The sequence below is a fragment of the Lathyrus oleraceus genome, chromosome 1 (genome assembly GCF_024323335.1).
Source record: "Lathyrus oleraceus cultivar Zhongwan6 chromosome 1, CAAS_Psat_ZW6_1.0, whole genome shotgun sequence".
Lineage (NCBI taxonomy): Eukaryota > Viridiplantae > Streptophyta > Magnoliopsida > Fabales > Fabaceae > Lathyrus > Lathyrus oleraceus.
Genome location: NC_066579.1, coordinates 416,595,944 through 416,607,478, shown reverse-complemented (window position 1 = coordinate 416,607,478; position 11,535 = coordinate 416,595,944). Strand labels below are relative to the sequence as shown.

At 36.4% G+C, this 11,535-nt stretch overlaps 1 non-coding gene across 1 annotated transcript; it reads left to right on the top strand.

Annotated features, from left to right (window-relative positions):
- The first annotated feature begins 9,939 nt into the window (after positions 1-9,939).
- On the top strand, positions 9,940-10,043 carry LOC127116623 (small nucleolar RNA R71). The gene has a single exon (XR_007801435.1). It is a non-coding gene; the product is annotated as a small nucleolar RNA R71 (small nucleolar RNA).
- Positions 10,044-11,535: the final 1,492 nt, after the last annotated feature.

Genomic DNA, 11,535 nt, shown 5'->3' with positions numbered 1-11,535 from the left:
GGAATTTCTAATAAAAGAAAAGAGACTAAAACTTATATTAATAATAGAGATTCAAGATCAAGGAGGAAACTCGAAGAGTCAACCTCTGGTAGAACCTTCAAAGCATCTTTATCCAACAAGGAAGATGAAATCTATTTGAAAGTATCTCAAGAAGAAGATGACCATGATGTAACAAGATTATCATATAAGCAGTTGTTTAAATTATGTTCTAAGTTAATCAAGTAAAATGATGATATTAAAAATCATAACTTAGACCTTAAGGATTTGATAAGTGATTATGCATCATATTTTTAACTTATTCTATTTTCGCTTTCTTCTATTTTTTCATTATTTTTATGCAATTTTATACGCTTTTGTGTTCTTTTGATGTTTTTAGGAAATAAGAGAGTAATGGAACCAAATGGAGTGAAAAGACCTAGGATTTCACGAACATGAAATCTCCCCATACAAAACACCTGAGGCTAACACGTTTGATCGATGTCAGTGGACACAAGTCATGTTGTCCCAAGCTACTGCACCCATACAAGGAAACTAAGGGAAACACATGCTAGATTAATCCTCGGACACGGTTCGTGTTGCTTGACACGAGCCCCCCACCCCCGTGTTAGGTGACACACCCTTGTTACACCCAGCGACGATTATCAAATCAAGAGTTTTTAGGCGTTTTTATGACTTTTGAACATCTGAAACTGATCACGACTTAATGTTAGTGGACCTTAATGATTATGCATAAAATTATGAGTGATTAATTGATAGTTTTGTATAAGTAATGCACTTGAGCTTGAGGTAAATGGGTCACTTGTTAATTCCAGATACTTTGCAACTTTTAACATTGGCTCTCTACTTTTTCCTGTATTTCTCTGTAACATTCTTGCTGTATTTTTCTGAATTTTTATTTTAATCAAGCTTTCCTTCAATCAGGTTCTTTATTTTTACAATTGCCTTTACATTATTTACTTGATTATGCATGCTATATTTTTACCTTGTTTAATTGTTGTTAACCTCACCATGAGTGAGTAGTTTTTTAAGGACAAGGAGTTGTGAGATTTTATCTCACGCTCGTCCCTAAATTAATTTTCCAAACACGAACTTTGAGAATTATTAGAATTTTTACTTTAGGATCTGAAATCTTAGATATATTTGTGTCGGTTGCAAAATCAAAGGAAACCAAGATACGGTCATAGTTTGAAAGGATATTGTCGCATCCGCGAAAAACAACCGGCGGGAAAAAACAAACAAACAGAGCCGCCACCGTGCGTTATTTATCCCAAAGGAGGGAAAGGAAACGCTCGAAGTAAACCTGGAAAGGAATGGTCTTACGACCGGAGATTACAGGGTACGGGAGTCAGTTACGCAAGGGGAAGGTATTAGCACCCCTCACGTCCTTCGTACTCAACGGGATCCCCGCTCAGAAAGAATAGAATAAGGTTGCTAAACACTGCTCAAAAGAATGCACACACACTGGAATAAACAGGCGGGAGAGGATGGAGGAAGAGGACTCGGCAGGATGTCGCATCCTGGGCCTACGTAGTTTGTCGGAAACAAACATCAGAGTCGACGTAGTTCGGGGAAATGGGAAAAGGGCTCGCTAGGATATCGCATCTTATGCCTACGTATCTCATCTGGAATGAGAATCAGAGCTGCCGTAGTTCGGCTAACGCATGCCGAAACAAAACACACGCACAGACGCTGAGACGTCAAAGCAAACACACAAATGGAAACAGACTGCCAATGGCTGGTCTTACGTCCAACTCCAGACAAACAAACCCGAACAGAAAACCAAATGACAATCGCTAGACTTACATCAGACTCCACGCACAACAAACAAATGGGAAACCGAATGCCAATCGCTGGGCTTACATCAGACTCCAAACAAACAAACACACATCAAGAAAGAAAAAAGGGTTCCCGGAGAGATCTCGCACGATCTCCTGCCTACGTACCTCATCTGGTATGAGGATCAGGGCGACGTAGTTCCCCTTAACAGGGGAGAAACTTTCTCCTAAACCAGAGACCGGGAAATAACAACTAAAAGGGAGACTGACTCGAGCCTAAAAGTTGTCATGCAATCCACAATAGTCCTAGGTTGAGGTTTCTAACAAGAGTTTGACTCACACAGGTAGTGAGTCAACTCAAGTCTATCTCTACGTACGTCAACTTCCTCAAAAGTTGATCATACGACTCCTACAGAAAGGAGATGAGAAGCAAAACAGATAAACATCAAAAGCAAATAGCACACACTATACACAACCAAGGGGCTCAAGCAAGGTTGGGCTTTAGTCAAGGGGTCATATCGACCTTGACAAACAAGCCAAATACTGGAATGGGTGGTCAGGCTCTTAACCTCTAAGATTGAAAGTTAGGGTGAGCAGATGAAATATAGATGAGGGTTATGCCTCATAGCTCTTATCCCTGGCCTGGGAGAGCTTGAATCAATAGAATGTGTGGGAGTCCAGAATGAAGGGACTCTATTCCACATGACTGACACAACAAGATTTTGGGCTTTTATTCAAAGTGCATCAACACAGGGTGTGAGCAAGATTAATGACACAACTGGGTAGCAGGGGATGGATTGCACATCTCTTTTATCTGCCAATGCCTCTTCACTTAGGAGGTCTTTATATGTACAAGGCACAAAGATAAACAAACACAAACATTGCCTCTTAAGGAGGGCTTCAGACAGGTGCCTGCCAAAGTAACATGACAGGTCTTCCAGACTACATGAAGAATAGGGATTATACCTAAGTGGTATGCCAACCACAAGCAAAGCAAAGCAAAGTTCAAATGAACTTAAAGCAACTTAGGTACCTGTGTAAACAACTAAACAAATCAGTACATTATTCAGACAAACAGACAACAGTCAACAACAAACAGACAATCCCAATGTACAACATATAAGCCATAAGGCAAACTCAAGTGAATCATCATCAACCTACAAAACAAACAAATGTTAGCAATCAATAGCAAATATCAACATTCAAATGATGAAGCAACATCAACCATGGAGATTAGGTGCTTGGTCCTGAAATTCAAAGCTCACATGTAAGTCCAAACCACTAGGTCAAAGCCTAGGGTCAAAGGTGAAGAAAAAATCCAAAACAGGAGCTAATATTCAACACAATGCAACTTCAAACACATATTAACATGTCCTAAAAAGGACCAAGTCAAAATCATCAAGCAAGTCCATGTAATAAGCAAGGGAAGTCAAAGACAATTTCAAAGCTCACATTTGGACATTGAGAATGAAAATTCCAAATCAAAACAGAAATGATTCGAATAATTCTGGAAACATTCATGAGCATTCAACACATCCAATCCAATCATCATACAAAAAATCAGAAGCATCAAAGATCATTTGATATGGAAACAAAATTGCACAAGTTGATCAACCAAATGTGTGACACAAATTGTCACACCATACAAACATGTATGTAAAACAGAAATGGCAAATGAGAAAAATACCAACCAAGCCTCAAACATCCATCAACATGTTAGGAATCATCATGCAAAATTTCATGGCATTTGGATCAATATCAAGCATTTCACAATAGAAAGAGCAAGGCAAGGTCACAAAAGCACATATGATCAAATAGTCTAACACAAATCAAAAACCAGCCAGGCACAACCTCAGCAATTATCATCAAAAAATACTAGACAAATAGAGGATCATGCTACAAAAAATTTGGAATTATTTGAGTCATTTTTCAATTAGATATGATTTTTGGAAGTTGGTTAAAAAATTTGAAATGAAATGAATAATGTACATGGAATAATGGAGGGAGAAGTGCAAATGAGAAATTAATTTGAAAAAACTGCTCTCGGCCAGAATCGAAGCCGGTCCAGATTTGAATGAGCACGCGCCAACACGAAACGATGCCGTTTTGGATGAAGAACCCTAGCGCACCAAATGGACGCTAAGACGGACGCTAGGCCGTCGCTAACCTGGAAAACATCGTCTTCCTCGTGAAGACGATGATGAACAGTATGATCTTCATACAAAAATTTCCAGAATTTCCAGAATTTTCCAGAATTCATCAAAAATTATATCAAAACAAAGCTCATGCAATGTACATCAAGGATCAACTCATAACTAAGCTTAATTCAACATGAATAGAGAGAATCGAGCAAAAGAAGTTTGGTGCACAAAACTTTATTCACACATATCTCATGCTATAGTGCATCATTTTTCATGAAATTTTCACCAGAATCATCAGCAACACAAGATCTACATGAACATGTGCATAAAACAGAGAATTAAAAGGATCGAAAATGTGACCTCTTGAAGAACAGCTCTTGAAAACGCACAATCTAAGGCCTTGCAATGATCCAAATCCAATCCAGAATACTTGTAATGATGTTTGATGAAGAAATTGAAGCTTGGAAACGTGTAGATCTAGCTAAATTCTCACTTGCCATGGCAATGTTCTTGAACTTCAACTACTCGATTATGGCTCCAATTCTTCAAACAAAGGCTGAATTCACACTCAATCACACTCACTGATCATGAATCTTCAATCAAAACAAGGTGCTATGTTGAAGAAATTTGAATTTTGCTTAGAAGAAAATTTTGGAGGGAGAGAGAATTTTGAGATCTAGATCTAGAATTCTCCTCAATTCTGTTGTGATTATGAATATATATGCTTCACTAATCCATTCTTAATCCAAATTAAGCATGGTTTAGTTAAAATTAATCAAGATAAGGTGCATGGCAAAAAATGACAAATTGGAGGGTGTGTGAAGCATGCACACGTGAACAGTAACCATTCCAAACTCAAATGCACTTAAAATCATTTTTCAAACATATTGGCAATGGTAAAAAGTTCATGTAATGTACCATTTTTAAATTTTGCAATTTCCCTCCAAAATGGGCATGGATATGCAAATGATCATGTGATAACATTTTATGCAATGTGATGATTGATTTGGAAACTTCATGACATGAGAAGCATTATGCAAAAAGAACCACCAAATTTGGAGTTATAAATCAAAAGTTATGCCCTTTTGAAGTTTCAAGCACACTTTGCCATGATTTGATCATATCTCCCCAACCATTCATCATAAATTCATGATCTTGGACTTTTTTGAAATGGGAGAGAGAGATCTTCAACTTTCATGTTGGACAAAATTTCATTTGAAGCTTCTTTGATGATGCAAGATCAAGTTGAATTTGAACCAAAACCTTACCATTTTTGGAAACTTCCAATTACAGGTCATTTTCCATTTTTGGAAAGTTTTGATCTGACCTCAAATTCTTCAAGATAAACAATCTACATGATGAATAAGCTTCTTTTGGACATGAATGAGATGTTGAAACCCCTTTCTCCACCTCCTAGCCCTCAGTTGACTTTCTGTTGACTTTCTAGGCCCCCAGATGACTTGAACATGCTCAGATGACTTTGAGCCTCAACCACTTGATGAAATGACTCCAGAATGAAACCCTAGCTTGTTAAAGCTCAATAAAATCATATGATGATCTCTTTCTCAAGAAAGACCTCATCTCCTTGAAAATCCCTGACTGGTAGAATGCAACTGATTAGGGTTGACCAGAGGTCAAAACCCTAATCCCAAAGAACATGATCAGGCACAATGAACCCCTTGAGGATGACAAGACCATGACGATGATGACATATCCTTGCCAATAAGATAATGGTCAAACTCCTTGAGGGACCAAGAAACCCTAATTGAAGCACAAACCCTCAGATGGCTAGTGATCAATTTATGAGACCCTCAGGCTTGCATCTCTCAACCTCTCTATCTTCTGAGAAAGACTTAGGAGAATGACTTGTCTATTTTCACAAGATATGCAATATGCAATGACTAATGTCCTACAAAATGAAATGCAATATGCTAAGCTAGTCCCAAGAGAGGAGGGCAAATTTTGAGGTGTTACAGATATGAATCGATATTAGACTGCAAAATGCTAAATAATAGAGTAGAGAGACACTCTCCGTGACAATGTGACTCACTCTTAATTGAGAAATCCGCTTAGTCGTGTCAGAAACATGTCTAAATAAGCAAGCCACAAAAGTGGGTGTAGTACATATTTATCTACTTTTCTATAATATGCTATGATATTCTCATGTTCTGTTTTGGATAATTAATAGGGTGAGTCAAGATAGATGATCACTACTGCATGTCCTGTTTTTATTATCTGTTAATTCTATTTCAATTTGCACTAAACCACCAAAATTAAGATCGCTTTAGCTAAACACTGTTAGGATAAAATTCAGTACTCATACACATCTCCCAATGGTTTGATCTCATATATTACTTCAAATTGTCGTGCACTTGCGACCTTGCACATCAGGATTATCTTGAGTTTCTAAAAATGAGTAATGAAACGCTTAAGAACGAAATAACTAATATTAGAAACATATATGGAACATGTGAGACTCGTGTCTCGATGAAAAAGAAAGTGATGGATTTGCATGAAACCCTAAGTAGATTTACTAAGGGAAAGAAAATATTGACATGACTCTATCAAGCCAAAAACCTTCCTTAAATAAAACTGGATTACAGTTTAAATCCGGTAGAACACATAACAAAGGATAAAATTGACAGAAAGTGAATGGATGTGTTTATAAGTTTTATCATTGAAATAGATTTGGGAATTTAGATCCGTTTTGTTTTGATAAATTAAGAAGGTCTAAAGTAAATAACCCTAGAACTCTTAGAAATATTAACGCACCAAGACCCAAGAAAACCTGGGTACCAATGGTGAAATCCTAATATGTTTTGCAAGGATGATTTGATGTTTTTATGAAGCCTTAATGCATATTAAATGAAGCTATGCAAATAAAATAGTATACATTTTAGTATACAATAATTTGAATTGAAGCATTTGATCCAAGGATGCTCGCTGATGGTGTATATCAATGATCATGATCAAAGATTTTTTGTGTGGAGAATGGTCTCAAGATCTCTAATTTGTGATGATCAACTAACATTCTAATTGGTTGAAAATATAAGTCTGTTGTGGACATATTTATCTCGCATTTTAACCAACTCTTGTATCCAATGATACATAGAGAATAAAATGCATTATTATGCTGGCATTCCCTCGGAAGGGGGACTATCTATCAAGATTACTTGGTAATCAAGGTAGTACATTATTTAAAGGTTTAATAATCGGTAGAACTCTAATTAACTCTTCCTTTAAAAATATTTTTACTAACAAGATAGACGAGTTTTCTAGTATTTGTCAAGAAAGTGATACTAAGAAGTTAACCAGGGGTGCACAAAGAATAAAAAGAAAGCAAATTCAACACAAGGCCCAAGTAGTTTAAAAATCTTAAAGCACCCAAAATAATCAGTTAGGATCTTTCCTTAATCGATTAGATGAATTCAAAATTTGAACTTTGGCGCACTAAAATAAACAGTTAGAAACTTTGAAATTTAATGTAATGACTAGTCCCAACGTCCATCTTCCTGAATTAAGTTCTCCTAATTAATTAGAACCCTAATCTAACCGATTCGACATTGTATAAATAAAGGTATGCTTTCTTATCTTTCTCATATCATTCCACCATCTCATTTTCATTGCATTAGTGTTATTAAAGATTTTTCATTTCTTAATCATCACCAAATGGTACCAAAAAAAGATCGCACCTCCCAAGCATCATCCTCCTACCACTCTGACATCTTTTACACTAAAGAGAAAGAAACTAATTTTAATCGGTACTATGCTGATAGATCTATTTTTCGTATCTCAAAATTTGGAATAGCAATGAAACTTGAATATTCATTAGTCTACTTTTATTGAGACCTGTGGAAATTTAAAGGCCAGTGGTGTTGATCAAAACACCATCTGCCTCAGGTTGTTCCTGTTCTCGCTTAGAGATCGAGCTCGAGCATGGATTCAGTGTTTTCTTGCAAATTCTGTAACCTCATGAGCAAAACTCAAGGCTACTTTCCTTACGTGGTACTTTCCACTAAGAAAGACCACCTAGGTAAGAAGCGAGGTCGGTAACTTTAGGAAAAAGGATGAAAAGTATCTCTTTAACGCCTGTTATCATTTCAAAGACCTATTGAGACTTTGCATGTTCCATGAGTTAGATAAGTGGTTGATAGTACACACATTTTATAATGGTCTCTTCTATTCTATGTGGAGGACTTTAGATACGGCCACAACTGGTGCACTAATGAATAGTCCGCAAGACATGGCATATAATCTAATGAAGGATATGACAAAGAACCATCAATCATGGGGAAATGACTGAGAGAAAAGTGCTAAATGTAACACCCTAAAACCCGACTCTTAATATAAACGAGAAATTTTATAACTTAGGATGATACTTAAAGTAAAACATGTAACTTCATGAATATTTTTCAAAGATCTTACAGCGGAACTCAAAATATCTCATCACGAAAAATACTCAAAGAAAATAAACTCCAAACATCGGCTCAAACAAAATAATACGCCATTTCCCGATGTTACGACTCAGAGCATATAAACAAGTAAAAAACAATAAATGTAAAAATAAACAAAGACAAGCTCCAAAGCCATCTTCCAACTCCCAAGAAACTACTTTTGTTGAGTACCTGGTTGTCTTTACTCCATAGGAGCACATACGTCACAATAACAAAAAGGGGTGAGAATACACTTTACAAATGTTAATGGTGAAAATTAATAGCAGAATGGTAAACAATTAACAATCACAAGTATTTCATTCACACAAAACATAATCACAAGTGGGTTTAGCTTTGGTTCCACCTAACCGTCGTCATCGAGTTTCCTCTAGTTGGTTAAAATCTCTTTCAGGAACTTAGCATACGAAGGCATTTGGGTTATTGCCTCCAAAAAGGGAATAGTGATATGGAACGTCTTTAGGAGCTCCACAAACTTCTTAAGTTACCCCTCGGTTTTATACTTTACAAGTCTTGTAGGTAATGAATATGTGGATTATAAGGAGGAGGAGGTACATATGGTTCTTCCTTTTCCTTCTATACTACCTCATTTTCCTTTGATGTCTGTCCATTATCAACTATTGACTGTTCTCTTTCAGGGTCTTTGTCAGTTGCTCTCTCTGAATCTTCCTCTACACTTTTATATGTAATCTAGTTTCTAACTCTCTTGTCGACGAGGCCTTCTAACCCTGTTCCACTTGATTTATCTACAATGTTAAAGCTTTAGCGCGTCCCTTAGGATTAGGTAGCGTCTGGCCAGAAAATATTCCAGTGGGAGCAGCGGAACCACTTGTTGCTGGGCTATTTTAAAGATCTGGGTCTCAAGAATTTTGTTATGAATGTCCATAACATCCACTTTATTGGCCAGCTCCTTAATCAAATCATTGGTATGAACGTTTTGATTCAGAAACTCTTTATTCTGCTAAGTTTGAGACAAGACGATGTTTTCCATTATTAGTTCCAAGTTAGACGTTTTAGAGTAATAGGAGCAGTAAGGGCTCCTTTATGATTTTGGAAACCAGGTGGAGTGATGGGGTCAAGGTTAGGTGCAAATAGAGTGTTATTATTCTTATAGGATAAACTAAGATGATTTGTCCATCCAGGATTATACATGTTTGAATAGGGATTTCCTTGCACATAATAAACCTAGCCAGGGGTAGGTCAGCTAATAACCGACAGTCAGCAGTGACATGTCCAGGGACTTTATAAATTTCATAGTTGGGAGTCACGACATTTATGGTAGCTGCAGAGGTGATGGTCAAGTTGTCGATATTTTGAGTTAGAACATCTACTTTAGCGTTCATGTGATCGAAATTGCTCACCTCATACATACCATCTTTGAGTTATGTATTTTCAATGGGAGCACATTCGCTTCCCCATTGATAGTGATTTTGAGCAATAATCTCGATCAGAGCGTAGGCATCAACAAAAGGTTTATTCCTAAGAACCTAACCTGCAGCGACATCAATGGTCATTCTCGCATTATAGAGAAGACCGTTATAGAATTTATGAATAATTAACTACTTTTCTAGCCCGTGGTGTGGCAAAGCTTGTATCATTTCCTTATACCGCTCCCAAGCATCAAAAATATATTCTCTATCATTCTTCCTAAAACAAGTAATTTGGTTCCTCAATTGTGTTGTTTTGCTTAGTGGAAAGTATCGAGCTCATTCCATGTAGTGATGGAATTAGACATGAGGGGTTGTAGCCATGCTCGGGCTCTGTCTCTCAAGGAGAAAGAAGATAGTCGCAATCAAATGGACTCAGGATCGATGCCATTGTTTTTTAGTGTGTTAGTAAATTGAACAAACACTGAGAGATATAGATTTGTGTTCTCAATCGGGCTACCAGAGAACTGGTCCTGCTACATGATTTACAACAAATAAGGTTTTAGTTTGAAATTGTTAGCCTGGATTGTCAGGTTAATAATGCTCAAATGTGTCTCATCTTGGGAAGGGAGAACAAAGTTCTTAAGAGGACGATTATCATTATTCTCAACCATCTGAGCACGAAGTTCTTCTAATCGGCGTTTGATATGTAACTAATGCTCAATTTTGTTGATCGGTTTGACTAATTTCCCAGAGGTTTGAGTCTTTTGCATACAACCGATAATAGTGAAATTTAAATAAAAGCAAAATTTTGCCTTAGTCTAGATGGTGTAACAATAGAGTATGATATTGACTTTATTGGTCCCCAGCAACGAAACCAAAAACTTGATGCGATCGCAAGTGCATGACTTTATCGTGTTTAGTATAAAAGGTTATCGGTTCCATATAAACCTGTCGAGAACTACCGTTCTCTACTATTGCGTTGTTTATCTAAGGTGATGCGAATGTGTTTTGTTCACAAAAGCGGAAAATAAGATGATATTAAATTAATTATATTGATGAGAGACCAGAACGCAGTTCTCGTTAACTGTTGGTACTCACAAAGTCGTTGCTTATACTTATAATGAGAAAATATTTTATTGTACATAAAAGGATTAAGTTGAAGGTACCATCCGCTTTCGCATGACCGGTACCAAATTTTGGTTTTGTATTATAATTGTCTGCTTTTGCGTGTCTAACGTGTTATAATGCAAAATCCCTTTTAGAAAATAATCACTTTTATTTATTTAAAAAGTTTCTTTTAGTAGAAAAGTAAATTTAAATGCGTCGTTCATTTTCGCGTGATCGGTATCGGATTTTAAGCATATAAACGTCACCTTTCGCGTGTTTGCTTATATTCTTAAAATCACCTTTTCGAAAACTAGAATTTTCAAAATTAATAAAAAAAATGTTTTCGTAGTGTTTAGAATTAATTCCTGAATTTTCCTACATTTAGATGCAAGTTTCACTCTTTCGATTTGAAATCGGTATCGCTATGTTTCTGCTTTCACAACAAACTATAATTATAAAAACAAAAGTTATTCACACATAAAAACAATTTTCATTATAAACATTAAATTTACGACTTATTTGAGTACCATCGGTGTGACAGGCTTCACATTCCAAACTCAACCGATTTAAGCTGACATGGTAAAATTACTAAACATACATAACTTGTTTAAAGTACACACATTCATAGCAGTAAACAAAAACTGCAAGTAAAGGAAACTTGAAAATCATCATAAAAATAGGAACTTTGAAT